The following is a 14,466-nucleotide window of genomic DNA, read 5'->3' on the forward strand; positions in this document are numbered from 1 at the left end:
ATTAGATGATCGGCAGAAACATATATTCCTCGATATAGCTTGTTTTTTCATTGGATATGACAAAGACATTGTGGCTCATTTCTGGGATGAATCTAAATTTCCGGAAGTAGCTTTGGAAGTTTTGCAAAACATGTCTTTGATTAAAATTGAAGAGGATAATAAAGTGTGGATGCATGACCAACTTAGAGATCTCGGCAGAGAAATGGTTCATCAAGAAAGTGAGATGAAAATAAAGAAGCAAAGTAGGGTGTGGGTTCCTGAGGAAGCATTAGATTTGCTAAGGAGACATGAGGTAAAATCCCCGTGCAATAAAAATCTTCAAGTTACTTATAAACATTTTCTTTTAAAAAAAAAAAACTAGTTAAATTTTGTCTTATTTAGCACCATTCTAACCTACTCCACCAATATTTTTGTTCTTTCATGATTAAAGGAATGATAGTACTCAACCCCTTAAAATAATGAACTTGATTAAATGTGTTTTGCTTCAACTCTTTTGTTTTTAAATTTTTCCTTTGGGCAGGGAAAAACAAAAGTTGAAGCTCTTCGTCTCCACTTTGACCATGAGCGGCAGTATCGTTTTACCTATAAGGACTTTGAAAGAATATCAAAACTAAGGTTTTTTCAAGTTGAAGGTTCAGAGGAATATTTTTGTGCAAAAGAGAGGCTTCTCTGGCATAATCAGCCATCAAACGTTCTTCCAATTGATGTTTCCCAGGAGAATTCGAAACTCCTTCCACAATTACGATGGCTTTCTTGGCCTAAAATTCCTCGAACATTTAAGATTACAAATTTCTCCATGCAGGATGTGGTTTTTCTTGATCTATCAAGGAGTGAAATTACACATGTTTGGAAGGGGTGGAGCCACATGAGGGTATGTTATATGCTAGATAGCACTTGTTATTTCATCTTATTGGATTCTAAGTAATCTTTGCATGATTTTTCTTTTCATAGGTGATGAAGAATTTGAAAGTTATGAATCTGACCAATTGTGTTTGCTTGGAGAGAACCCCCGATCTCTCTGCTCATTCAAAATTAGAACGTTTGATCCTACAAGATTGTGGCAAATTAGTTGAAATTGATGAGTCGATTTGTCAATTGAAAAGCTTAGTTTTCTTAGATGTAAGCTATTGTCAAAATCTTCAGAGGTTGCCGGACGAGATGGGTAGAAATCTTGCAAGTCTCGAATACCTATATTTGAACCATTGCGAATCGTTGAGGAGGCTTCCGAATACAATAGGAAATTTGAAATCCTTGAATGAGTTGGATATAGAGGGAACGGGGATCGGGGAACTCCCTGATTCCATTGGACAGTTGAAAAATTTGAAAGTAGTGAACATAAGTTGGAGTTTCATAAGCAAAATACCTGATGCCCTCTGGACAATGGAGAAGCTCGAAGTAATAGAAGCCAAAGCTAAGTATCATTTTGATGTGGAAATTGGCAATGACATCTATAGAAATCGATCGTTGAGGATCTTGAAATTGATCAGGGGTAGAATATACATAGTACCGAGGCTTCCTGAAAGTCTTACCAATCTAGAGTTATCTAACTTGTACATGAATACATTTCCAGATCTCTCAAACCTGACTAATTTAAAAAAATTATGGCTTTGCTTCGAGCCACGTGATTCTAATGGGGAATCTGATGGGCCTGTGGAAGAAGATCCGATGCCGCTGCAGATTGAAAATTTAAGCAAACCGGGAGTGTCTAGACCTACTCGTCCATACGTGGCCACCTTACCAACAGATATTAGAAGTCTCCTTCCCCAACTCGAGTCACTTAGGGCGCGCATGACAAAATTTATATTCTAGAAATTGATTTCTGACCAGAAATTGATTTCTCAATTTCTATTCCCCGGACAAGTTTCTGAGCAAAAAAACCCGTTTAATAACGACTCAAAATTTCTATTTTGAAACAGAAATCTATTTGATAACATAATAAAATTTATATTTCTAGGAATAAAAATTGATTAGATAACAACATAGGAAATACTCAAATACAAAAGAATAGTCAAAATAATACTAAAACAACATAGGAAATCCTCAAATACAAAATAATAGTCGAAATAATACTAATACATTACAAAATTTGAAAATACAATTTCATGGAATTTCCTATTACATGTGCTTACGTTTCCTATTACGTAATATTTTCTTTCAAAAAATAAACAACGTGGCAAAAAAAAAAATTGAAATTCAATTGTAGTGAATATGTCATTATGTTTTTGCCGAAATTGATTTCACATTAATCAAATAAGTCTAATGATAGCCATGATTATAATAGTCTAATCTCCTAAAAAAATCCTAACTTCAAGTCTAATTCCAATTTCTTTCCAAATTTTGTTAAAAAAATCCTCACCATATTAAAAAATCGTCACCAATTTTTCAAAATTATCAACACTAGGATTATATAAAAATTTATTATCAAAATCTGTATTTTCAATTCCCACCATCTAGCCCAATGGTTAAGATTTTCAATCAATATTGATTCAAATGATTATATTAAAAAATCATTAAAATATTTTGGACTAAATTAACTATTTCTATTTCTATTTCAATATTAGTGATCTAAAATATTTTGGACTAAATTGAAAAGTTGAGAAAAAAAAATTCTATTTCTATTTCAGAAACGAGAAGTTAAAATTTCAGCTTCGATTTCTTCGATTTCTCTTTTACGGAATAGAAATCTGTTTCAGAAATAGAGAAATCGAATTGTGTTACCAAACGGATTGCTTCCAAACCCGCTCCGGGGAACGAGAAAACAGAAAAATCGAGAAACATAAATTTTATCATGCGCGCCCTTAACCTCTACTGCCCTAATTTGCGTTCCCTGCCTCCCCTCCCCTCTAGTTTATCATGCTTGAAATTGTTCAATGGATGCATGACCACCTTACCCACGGATATGAGTAGTTTCCTTCCTCGACTCGAGATACTTCACCTCTGGTGCCCTAATTTGTGTTGCCTCCCGAGCCTTCCCTCCAGTTTATTACGCTTACATTTGGGGGAGACCAAGTTGTGTTGTTCCATGGAGGATCTATCGAATATGAAGACACTATCATATTTTTACATCCATGATTGTGCAATCTCAGAGATTCGAGGCCTTGATTGCTTGGAGAACCTAGGAGAATTGTGGCTTTCGAAACTTCAACAGGTGGAGATATTACCTGATCTAAGTAATCTCAACAAGCTAAAGCAGCTTAATGTATTTAATTGTGGTAATCCAGTCAAGATTCAAGGCGAATTCCCACCATCTTTGGATTCATTGCATATTTGTGACTGTGAATCTTTATAGAAGTTGCCTGATCTGTCAAGCTGGAAGGGACTGCGAAGAGTTACAATATATTGTTGTGGGAAATTAAATCTGGAGGCAATTTCTTCGCTTTGCTTGGAGAAGGGGGTCGTATTCGAGGGAGATGACAACAAATCTGGATGCAAATTTCTGGAAGAGGAATCTTTTCTAAGCTCCTTGATCCCCTACCGCAAACGTCCTCCCGTGTGCAAACGTCAAATGAATTGAGGTAAGTCATTTCGTCTAACGACTGATGTTTTCCCTTTTCTATAATCAATCTCTTTCACGGGTATGAAAGAGAAGCCTCACATGCACTTTTTAAAATTACCTTTTCGCGAGTTGTCATCTGTAAGTCTAATGAAGGCATTGAAGTTATGGCACCTCCATAGTCGTTTTTTTAGCTATATTCTTGAGGGATGGTTTCTCCTTGGTTTTATGTTTCCCAGCTGGAGGTATGCATCTCGATTGCATTGTTTTTATTTGATATGAAAAAAATTATCAGAGATCCTTGTTGATTTGTTGTTTCACATTATCGAAGTTGATAACCTCGCTTCGCATTTGAGATGACTTCGTTATGCTCTAAACAATTAGATGGAATGTGTGCTGGAAGGTCATATAAGTATGGTTCTCATCCTATAAATTTACAGTATAAGCAACTCATTGTTGCAACTATGAAGTAGACAAACCCTCTGTGTTGATATGCTTATGTTCAGTTTATTTTCCTGGAAAGGCATGCTTCTTATTGGGATTTGCAAATGCTAGGTAGAAGTTATAAAATGAAGAAAGACAAGTTCCACTTGGGTAGCGGCATCAATAGTTGGTGCAGCAGAGGTTCCATCTGTGACAGGAGAGTAGAACTATTTAGTTTCTCCAAGGTATCATAGAGCATCTTGTAGTTAAGGCTAAATTTCGGTAATATCAATGCCTATTGCCTAGGACATATGATAAGTCTCACTGGGGTCAGAAATCATGTAAATGGACTCTTGTGTGATCTCAACTGTTGCCTACATTTCTAGAATTGGTTATGCCTAGGTGATTATCTGTAATTGAAGTAGAAGCCCTTCCATTCACCTCTAGTTATACTAGAAGGTTTTAAGATTGACAAGAAGTGCTCAGGGAGACATCTCAAACGACTGCCTTTCTGCCAGTTTCTAATGTTGCTAAGAGGAATTAAAGTTTGAAAAACTTACAAAAAGGAGCTGTGGCTAATTGGGCAGTTGTATGAATGAAGACCAAATATAGGAAAATGAAGATGACATTCAAAGTGAAGTTTTACGTCCACCTTTTAATTACTTTTTTGTGAATTAATGCCTGGAAATCTGAAGAAGGTATCGGAATTATGGTACCTCTGTACAACTAGAGGGTTCTTAATTTTGTACAAATGTATGTTTTCTTTTCTTAGTTTGGTTTGGCTTTTTTAGCTAAATTATCTGTGAATGGTTTCTCCTTGCTTTTATGTTTCCCAGCTGGAGGTATGCAAGTCGATTGCATCTTATTGTTTGATCTATGACAATTCATTAGAGATCATCATCGATTTGCTGCTTCACATATTTCCAAGTTGATACTCTCTGCTTCGCATTGGAGATAACTTTGATATACTGTAAACAATTAGATGGAATGTGTGTTGGAAGGTCATAGCACTATGGTTCTCATTGTGGAATTTTACAGCATAATCAAATGATTGTTGCAACTGTGAAGATGACAGACTCTGTATCAATCTGCTTATGTTCAATTTATTTTCCAGGAAAGGGCGAGGTTCTTAGTGGGATTTACAAATGTTGTGGAGAAGTTATAAAATGAAGAAAGAGGAATTTCACTTGGGTAGTGGCATCAATAGTTGGTTCAGCAAAGCTTCCATCTATGATAGGAGACGAGAGCTATCTAGCTTCTCCAAGGTATTATAAATCATCTTATAGTCAAGGCTAAATTTTGGTACTATTAGTGCATAGGACAAGTGATAAGTCTCACTTGGGGTCTGAAATCATGTAAATCGACCCTTGTGTGATCTCCATAATTGCCTCCATTTTCTTATAATGGTTATGCCTAGGTGGTTACCTGTAGTAGGAGTCCTTCCATTCACCTCAAGTAATATTAGAGGATTCTTTTAGGTTTTAAGATTGATAAGAAGCATTAAGGGGTCTATCTCAAACCACTGCCTTTTTGCTGGTTTATGATGTTGCTAAGAGGAATCAAAGTTAGCAAAAACTCACAGAACTTTCTGTTCCAGGAGCTATGGCTACTTGGGCAACTTTTACAAATGAAGACCAAATGAAGACCGAATGAAGGACGTTGAAGGATGACATTTAATTTGGACTGTAATCCCTTTCACAATCTTGGGTTGGTAAACCATGCATTCATCTGTTTTTTTTTTTTTTTTTTTTTTGGTAAAGACCATGCATTCATCTGTTGAGAGCCAGAAACTTGAAGATCAGTGAGGGAAGTCGTTGCCTATTAATGAAATTGTTAAATCTGTTTAACTTTATCTGAAGTTTCAGTTGGATGGTTTGCTCTTTTTCTTCCAAGAAATCATTAGAGTAGGTTAGAGGGATTTATTTTGCAATTTGGGGCATCATACGTAATGTTTTTGGGGGATAAAAAGGTTTATTTATGCAAACCAGATTGTTTATTAATCTTTTTTTGTGGGGCCATAGGAATGAATATTGCTTTTCATCGAAATGCATGTTCCCTTCATTGATATGCAATAGAACTTGCTTATCAGTACCCAAATGTTCTTTAAATAGGAAACAATTGAAGGGCTTGTCTGGATAGGGATAAGTATTGGGTGCGTATTGGGTGCGCCTAAAGTGGAGTTCAAGGGAGTCTTAGTTGCACCTGCCAAAACCATTTTGGACTTTTCAATGTGAAAATGGTGTTCAAGGTAGTCTTAGTCGTGAGAATAATGGGCACTCACTCACAAGAAACACGAATTGTTGGAATTCAGGGAATGGATGGTGTTAGAAAGACCGCTCTTGCCCAAATCATCTGCAATCAGCCTTCACAATCACTGTTGCTTTCTTTCTACACCGTGAAACTTTAGAGATCAAGGGCATTGAGCACTTGCACAATCAACTCATTCTGCATGTCCTCAAAAGGAAATCAATAGAAATAAGTAATGTTAATGGAGGGATCAAGATTATGAAAGATAGGCTGTCTAGTAAAAAAGTACTCATTCTTTTGTATGATGTTGATAAGAAGAATCAATTGAATGTACTCATGGGTAATCGTGATTGGTTTGATGGGGAAGCAGGCTTATATATATATACCATTCAATGTTGATGAAATTGATTGGTAGTACGTTATTATTGTTATGGATTTCGACTAATCTCTTTAAATTTTTAGAAAACATTCCATGTAGAAGTGGAATTTTCACTTTGAAGAAGTTGGGAAGAGTTCTTTATGCAGAAGTTAATAATAAGTTGAAATAAGTTACAAGGCATTAGATGGCGGAAAAAAGAAAAATTTTCTCAATATAGCTTGTCTTTTGGTCGGATATGACAAAGACATCATGGTTCATGTTGGAATGAGCTCGCATATTTTCTAGAAGAAGCTATGGAAGTCCTAGAGAACATGTCCTTGATAACAAATCTTGAGGATTACAAGATATGGATGCATGATCAGCTAAAAGGCCTAGGAAGAGAAATCACCTGTCAAAATGGTGGTATGGATATAGAGAAGCAGAGTAGACTGTGGAATCACAAAGAAGCATTAGATGAGAAGCCAGGTAAGATTCTGCTATGATCTATTTCCAAGTTCAACAACACAAGTAATATGCCCCTTTAATTTGGTGACTTATTTCTGTTACTCCATTTTCTTTAGCACCGTACTCATCTACCGCACTAATATTTAACGTCCTGTAATGCTATGGGAGGATTTTACTCGGCCTTTATAATAAATTATTTGGAAGCCATGTGTGTTCCTTTTGGCGGGAGAAAGACAAACTCGAAGCTCTCTGTCTCAAGCTTGACCATCGATGACAATACCGCCAGGACTTTTGGAGACTTTCCAACCCAAGATTCTCTCAAGTGCATAGTGTAAACTTGCAGGTTGAACTTATGGAAGACCTTCGTGCACAAATGAGGCTTTTCTTTGACACAACATTCCGTCGAATGTTCTTCCAACATGTGTTTTCTAGAAGAAGTCACGTTTCCTTCCCGAATTGCGATGGCGGGCACGACACTCCTCCCATATTCAAATAACCAATTTTCGTTTACGAGTATAGTCCTCTCAGTTTGTCATGAAACAAAGTTACAGAGAAATGGGATCATTGGAGCCACATTAAGCTATGATAATGCTGTGGATCATCTCTTATACATTGCGTTGTATCTCGGGAGAATTACCAAAAAAGTCCTAAACCTATTGCAATTGTGCCAATTCAGTCCTAAACTTTTTTTTTTTTGCCAATTTAGTCCTAAACCTTTTACAGTTGTGTCAATTCAGTCCATCCGGCCAAAATTGGCCGGCCGGCGCCGACGTGGACCGGCGAACGCGACGTGGCATTTTTAAATATTTTTAATTTTTTTTTTCGAATTTTTAATATTTTTTTGGAATTTTTAATTCTTTTTTTCTTTTTCTTTTTTTCCATCATCTTCTTCGCCTCCCGGCCGGCCGGAGGCGAGGGCCGAGGTCAGCCTCGCCGGCCGCTGGCGAGGGTGAGGCCTCGCCAGATCCGGCGAGCTCGGCCCTCGCCAAGGCTGGGGCGGAGGCGGGGAGGCGGTCGACCGGGCGGGGAGAGGGAATCGGGGGGAGGCGAAGCCGAGCTGAGGAGACGATCGGACGCCCGATTTGAGGGCCGGTCCGAGGGACGTCGAAGCTCGCTGCATCGCTCGGTTGCAAGCGGACGCCGCCATTGACGCGGAGGTTCGGCTGACGGAATCTAAGAGCTTCGCGGCGGTCGGAATCAAGCCGAGCCGTTCGTTCTGGTGGGGCGAATCGGGGGGAATTCGGCGGAGGGACTCGTCTTCTTCGTCACGGCGCGCGAGGGCGTCCGGTCGTCTCCTCAAGTCGGCTCCGCCTCCCCGATTCCCTCTCCCCGCCCGATCGACCCGCCTCCCCGCTCCGCCGCTTCTTCTCTTCCGGGTCTCTCTCTCCCTCCCCGTCTCCGCCCCGCCTTGGCGAGGGCCGAGCTCGCCGGATCTGGTGGGGCCTTGCCCTCGCCGGTGGCGGGCGAGGCCGAGCTCGCCGAGATCCGGCGGGGCCTCGCCCTCGCCAACGGCCGGCGAGGCCGAGCTCGCCCGATGCAGGCGGGGCCTCGCCCGCCGGCCCTTGCCTCCGGCCGGCGGGGGCGAGCCTCGCCATTGGCCGGCGAGGCCGACCTCGCCCGATCTAGCGAGGCCTCGCCCTCGCCGCCCTTGCCTCCGGCCGGCGGGGGGCGAGCCTCGCCGGCCCTCGCCTCCGGCCGGCGCCGGCCGGCCGAGAGGTGAAGAAGATTATGGAAAAAAAAAGAAAAAAAAAGAATTAAAAAATTCCAAAAAATATTAAAAATTCGAAAAAAATTTAAAAAAATATTTAAAAATGCCACGTCGGCGCCGGCCGGCCAATTTTGGCCGGATGGACTGAATTGACACAGCTGTAAAAGGTTTAGGACTAAATTGGCTAAAAAAAAGTTTATGACTGAATTGGCACAATTACAATAGGTTTAGGACTTTTTGGTAATTCTCCCATTGTATCTCTGTTAGATCCAAACCTTATCTTAGCAAGCTCTCTCTATCACAGATGGCAAAGAGATTATGCGTCATGGATCTAACATGTTGCAAACACTTCTAATAGAACTCCCAACTTCTCTCTACATTTTAATTTAGAACGACTAACCTGGAGTGGTTATGTGAAAGCTTGGTCCAAATTGACGATCCGTTGGTTGGTTGAATCACTTAGCTTCCTTAAATGTGAAGCACTGCAGGAAACTTCACAACCTACTGGATATGCTCGAAAAATTGGAATCTTTAAAGGAACTCCTGATTGATTGCACATTGATACAAAAAAATCCCTGAATATCAAGCACTGACGGATCTCGAAATTAATTATTCATCATTGAAGATAAACAATTACACAATTTCCCATCAACTGGAGCTCTTACAAGCCTTGAATACACAAATTGATGCTAGTATTGTTACGTTCAAGTACATTAATCGTGTTAATTTACATGATGGTCATTAATGTGAGATCTTTGGAAATTGCTAGTTTGTACTTTAGATTTGAGGCCAATACCCACGCCTTATAAAATTATACTTTGTTACAATTTAAACAACCAAGGATATAATCAACTGTGTAGGCTGTAATCGGTTATAAAAGATCTTTCATTCACCTTTTGATTATCCTAAAGGAGCTTTAGGTTTTTATTGATAAGGAGAATCGTTCCCTGACGGAATTCCCACATGACGGTTTGAGCTTTTTCTCTGGAATAAGAGATGGGGTCTTTCTGTGCAGGTAAACTATGGCTAACTCAATTAATGCTTATAATTAACAACCAACTGACCAAGTAAAGGAAGATACGAGTAAAATGACAGAACAATAGTTCTTTCCCAACATTTTGGTATTATACTCTAGCCTTTACCGTAATGTACAAACTCTACCTAATCATACAGTGTCAAGGACTTGGTCTCTTGCACAATGTGCTTTAAACGTCATAATGCGCTATATATGTTTTGAAATGAAGAAGGAAAATTGGTTTTTCAGGTTTCCACTATTGTTAATTCCTGCATATTAGAAAAAAAGAAGAAGGTAAAAGCTTACAACTCTCATTCCGAAAGCTGATTAGATTATTGTTTTATATCAATGCCAAGACGATATAAATTGTTTACCTCCTAAAAGTTGACATTTAGCAGAGGTTGCCAGTGGAAATGATGCAAGACAAGGTCATCATCTGTTTCCAAGATGGCTGATTTAACGGTTCATCTGCATAACTAGGCCAGGAAACAGTTGAAGTACTTACTTTGGCCAAAAAATCTTATGCGCCAATATGTTTGTAGCGTTAAGGTAAGGTCACAACTTGAGAAGTGGTCTCTTGAGAAGTGGTCTCTCGAGATGGTCTTTGTTTCACCTTATAAAACCAGTTAATTGCCTATCCGTGCAAGTATCACAGTTCTAAAATTTCAACCATCTGCCAATTTTGCGAAGTTCAACACGAGTTCAAAAACCCAAAAAAGAAAAAGAAAAAAAAGAAGGAAATAGCTGTGTGATTCAACTATGAATCGCTTAGCTCAGCATCCACACCTTATGTCTGGTAAACACCACAGGCCCAAGATTAGATTGACAAGCAAACATGCGAACACATTCATTCAATTGAAATCCTGGAGTTGTATTTACAAGGAATTCAACTTTATGCTATTTACATTCAGAGTGAATTTGAGTAGAGCTCCTATGCATCTTCTGATGGATATGATCGATGGAAAGTATTTCCTGACCAAACTTCATCACAGAGGTCCCTGATGATCTATGACAAACCAGGTGCTGACCCAGGACCATTTCAGCTTAAGTTGCTCTTGACATCAAAGTCTGCAGCCTCAATGCAGAAGAAGAAGGATTCCTAGAAAGCATAAGATTTCCTTTAACATCTTCACCTCTATATTCTGTCAATAGTGCATCCACAACGATTTTACATGATCCCCATGTCTCAGCCATTAATTCCACACTATAGTAAGACTAAATGGTCTAGAATGTTGTTCCATTTGCCAATCTGAAGAAACACACCCTCATCAGTTGTCCACAATATTCCTGGTAACAAATGGACATTCTCCAGAACAAGCTGGTCTATCACACAACTTATTGCATGCAGCATGATAAATCCACAAAAATAATTGCGTGAACAAGTAGCTACGACTGAAACTAGCTCCTTACTTGCTGCATGATGGAGATTCTCCAGATGTATCCCAATCTTTCTCAAACTGATAAACCAGACTGCCAAAATCCTATATTATACAGCCATACCTACAACAAAGGGAAGATTACAATTACATGTGAACACTGTTATGAGTATAATTAGTCACCAGAGAGGCAGGTGGAATCAAATCATTTTCACATTATCTCACATCAATATGTTTATCCGTGGCTATCCTTGAGCTAGTCAGCAATAGTTACAAGCATTAGTGTACATACATAATTTAAGAGTGCATAATTGCACAGAGATTAAGACTAGGTAATCTCACACGCGTGTGCGTGCGAACACAGAGACACACAGACAGAGAATACACAGCTAACATTGTATGTGTCTTAAAACTTTGGAATCGGTATGAAAGACTCATGACAGCTTTTGCAGGAACAAGAGTTATTCAAATATTTTTGAAAGGTCATGAATCCTACAAAATACCCTGCTTTGTTAAGAAGATAAACGAACAAGACAATTATAATTTATACGCTGAATACAATGTCGGAATGTATGAGACTTCACTGGCTATATAGGTCAATAGAAATGCGAAGCAAACGTCAAATTCAGTCAGCAACAATTCCCCATAATTTATTTGATATTCCATCAAAATCAAAGCTATACCTATCTAGGGAAGTGATGGTATGTCTCCTGTGGGAACCGAGAATAGTACAGCGGCAAATGAGGCACAACAAGAAGTCCAGTAGTAATTAGTAATGTTATTGGCACACGGTCACTGTAGCAGGACAAAAACACTGCATTGCCAATACGAGGTTGTCCAAATGTTAAAACCTGAACATTCCATGCTCCATGATTGACCTGGAAATGAAGAGTTTCAGTTATATAAGTAAACCAAGCAAATGCTGGTCTGGAAAAAACAGCTTCAGCACACATAATTAGACAGTCAAATTACTTGAAAATTAATACACAATGGCCCTTTCAAGACAAGGAAAAAAAACACTTTTCGTCAACAACCATGTATTACATTTTACATACAAAGGTGAACGATAGAGTAGCCCTTTCTCTCCATGGGGGTTGAAGGTCTAGCATTAACTCCATCAAGATCCCATCCATAATTTTCCCAACACCAAACCGCACACAACAAAACCAAACCCACCCTCGGCACCAAAAAAAAGGTGCTAATAATATGGAATAGTGAGATTGGGCGTGAATTTACAATGGAGGCACAATTCATTGCTTCCACAAGAAGCACTTGGATGTTGGTGGGGTGAGTCACATCCTGCTAATAACATAAACATTTCAGGTTCGTGATGAAAATGCCCCTTGAACTACAAAACTTACCGTCATAAACAGCAAAGGAGAAACTAAATCTTAAAAAGGACCAGGATGCATGGCCATGATGTCACAATTGGCTGGAAACAATTTTAAGCAAAAAACCACAAAAAAAGAAAAGAAAAGGAAAGTAAAATTTTAAATCATTTAAAAGTGTTACTACAAGATGCTATACTTGCTACTAATACTATGAGAAAAGGTATAGTCTAAAGTTCATGCAACCTAGATCATATCATAGGCCACACAAACATTTGTATAATCAGACTCCCAAGATAAAGTTTAACTCTCAAAAATCACCACTTGTCATGGCGATGAGAATCAATGGGACATGAATTTGGATTAAGTTCCATTTCTGGACCAGTAGTGCGACAGGTGCCTAGAAAAGTACCCTGGACCCCTCTGTCCAATAAAACTGAGAGAAAAGACATAATTTAGACATCTTAGAATTGGCTCCAGCCTACAACATATCTGGCTCTGTAGTCCAACTGAAAAGGAGTTGCTTCTTTTGGTTAGAGAGAGACAGAGACAAAAACAGCACACAAAACGCATATTTAAGATCAATATATAATCTATCTTCAAATGCATTAGCACTTCAAGATTACATGACATAAAATTTGAGCTTCAAGTGCTTTAAAAAGTTATATGTCCAGACCATAAGCATATCAACAATCCCATAAAGTTTCTAGCAAGTAAACTTTGTAATGACTAATTGGAAGTGTCTTTAACCACTATATCTAGGTATTCAACCAACTCGAAGCTCCATAGCTTAACAGGTAAGACTCAATTCACACAACTAGATACTTCACCAATTGGTGGTTCAAGTAAAGGGCTGTTTGCGCCCCATTCTGCTTGTGTTGTCTATGGGTTGATTTACCAAAGACGAAAGAAAACAAGATACTGTCTATAACAAATTGAAAAAGCAAATACGAGAGCAATGGAAAGTTCAAGACCCACATAAAGAGCCTAGACTCTTGAACACAGATTTGGCAGAGAATTCCAGATGACTCTTGGCAGATTATAAACTGGATACTTGGAATAACACGATAGTAAAAAAATAAAATAAAATAAAATTCACAAGTCCCAACTATAACAGTTTTTTGACTATCTTACCACAAGATCAAGTCTGCAAAAGGATGCCACAGCCCCTCCCATAGAATGCCCTGTCACGGGTGTCAATGGTTCGGTTCGGTTTTCTTGAAAACCAAACCGAACAATTAGGGTGCACGCTCGAGCATAATTGTATAAACAGCCAATCCATAGAGCAAATCTTAAGCATCAAGAGCTCTAGTATCAGCCTTTATTCCATCCAAGATTTCATGACTCCGCCCCAACCATATTCAGATTCCAATAAAAAAATAACAAAACGGGGGTCAAACTTTTGAAGGGAAAAGACCAGCACTACCCAGCCCCAACAAACTGGCATTGCCAATTTCATCACCACCCACCAAAACAAACGCACAGAACTCCCAATCGAAACCACGGAAGGAAAAAGAAGTTGGACCACAATCGCCAACGGAAACCCATGACAGGTCCTTCATCAAGCACTCTTTCGTCCGTTAGAAAAAGAAAAGAGAAGAAGAAGAGACAACCTAGAGAGATGGAGATTGGAAGCGGTTGGGGGTTACAGAGGGGAGAAGCTCGAGGATGAGTGGGTTAAAATAGAGAGGGAGAAGGGACCAAACTCGTCGGTTGAGCTTCACTTTGGGGAGCGAATCATCAACGCACAGAGGGAGCGAGAGATGCGAATGTGTGTTTTTCCTCTTTTGGTTTCTTGGAGCGACGAATCTGTATTGAGCGCCCAAGGCCAAGAGTTCGCTTTGAGGGGAGAAAAGGAGAGAGAGAGATTCGAAGGAAACGAAAGATTAAGAGCATTTTTTACTTTTTAGGGCTTCGAGAGTGATTTTTTATTTGGACGGTTGAATTCGGTTCACCGAACCAAATCAATAAAATCCGAACCGATGAAAAAGGAAATCTGATATTTCTTATTATTCAAACCAAAAACTAAATACATAAAATTTTGGTTCGATTC

The 14,466-nt window shown here is 39.1% G+C and overlaps 1 long non-coding RNA gene and 1 pseudogene across 1 annotated transcript; both read right to left on the reverse strand.

Moving 5' to 3' along the window:
* LOC120287354 overlaps positions 1–14,466 on the reverse strand; it is a 69,678-nt pseudogene that overhangs the window by 46,491 nt on the left and 8,721 nt on the right.
* LOC120287631 lies at positions 10,547–13,871 on the reverse strand. Its single transcript, XR_005545783.1, has 4 exons — positions 13,548–13,871; positions 11,769–11,963; positions 11,120–11,209; positions 10,547–10,958 (listed from the first exon to the last, which is right to left on the reverse strand). It is a non-coding gene; the product is annotated as an uncharacterized LOC120287631 (long non-coding RNA).

This window comes from Eucalyptus grandis, chromosome 8, assembly GCF_016545825.1.
Source record: "Eucalyptus grandis isolate ANBG69807.140 chromosome 8, ASM1654582v1, whole genome shotgun sequence".
NCBI classification, from domain to species: Eukaryota; Viridiplantae; Streptophyta; class Magnoliopsida; order Myrtales; family Myrtaceae; genus Eucalyptus; species Eucalyptus grandis.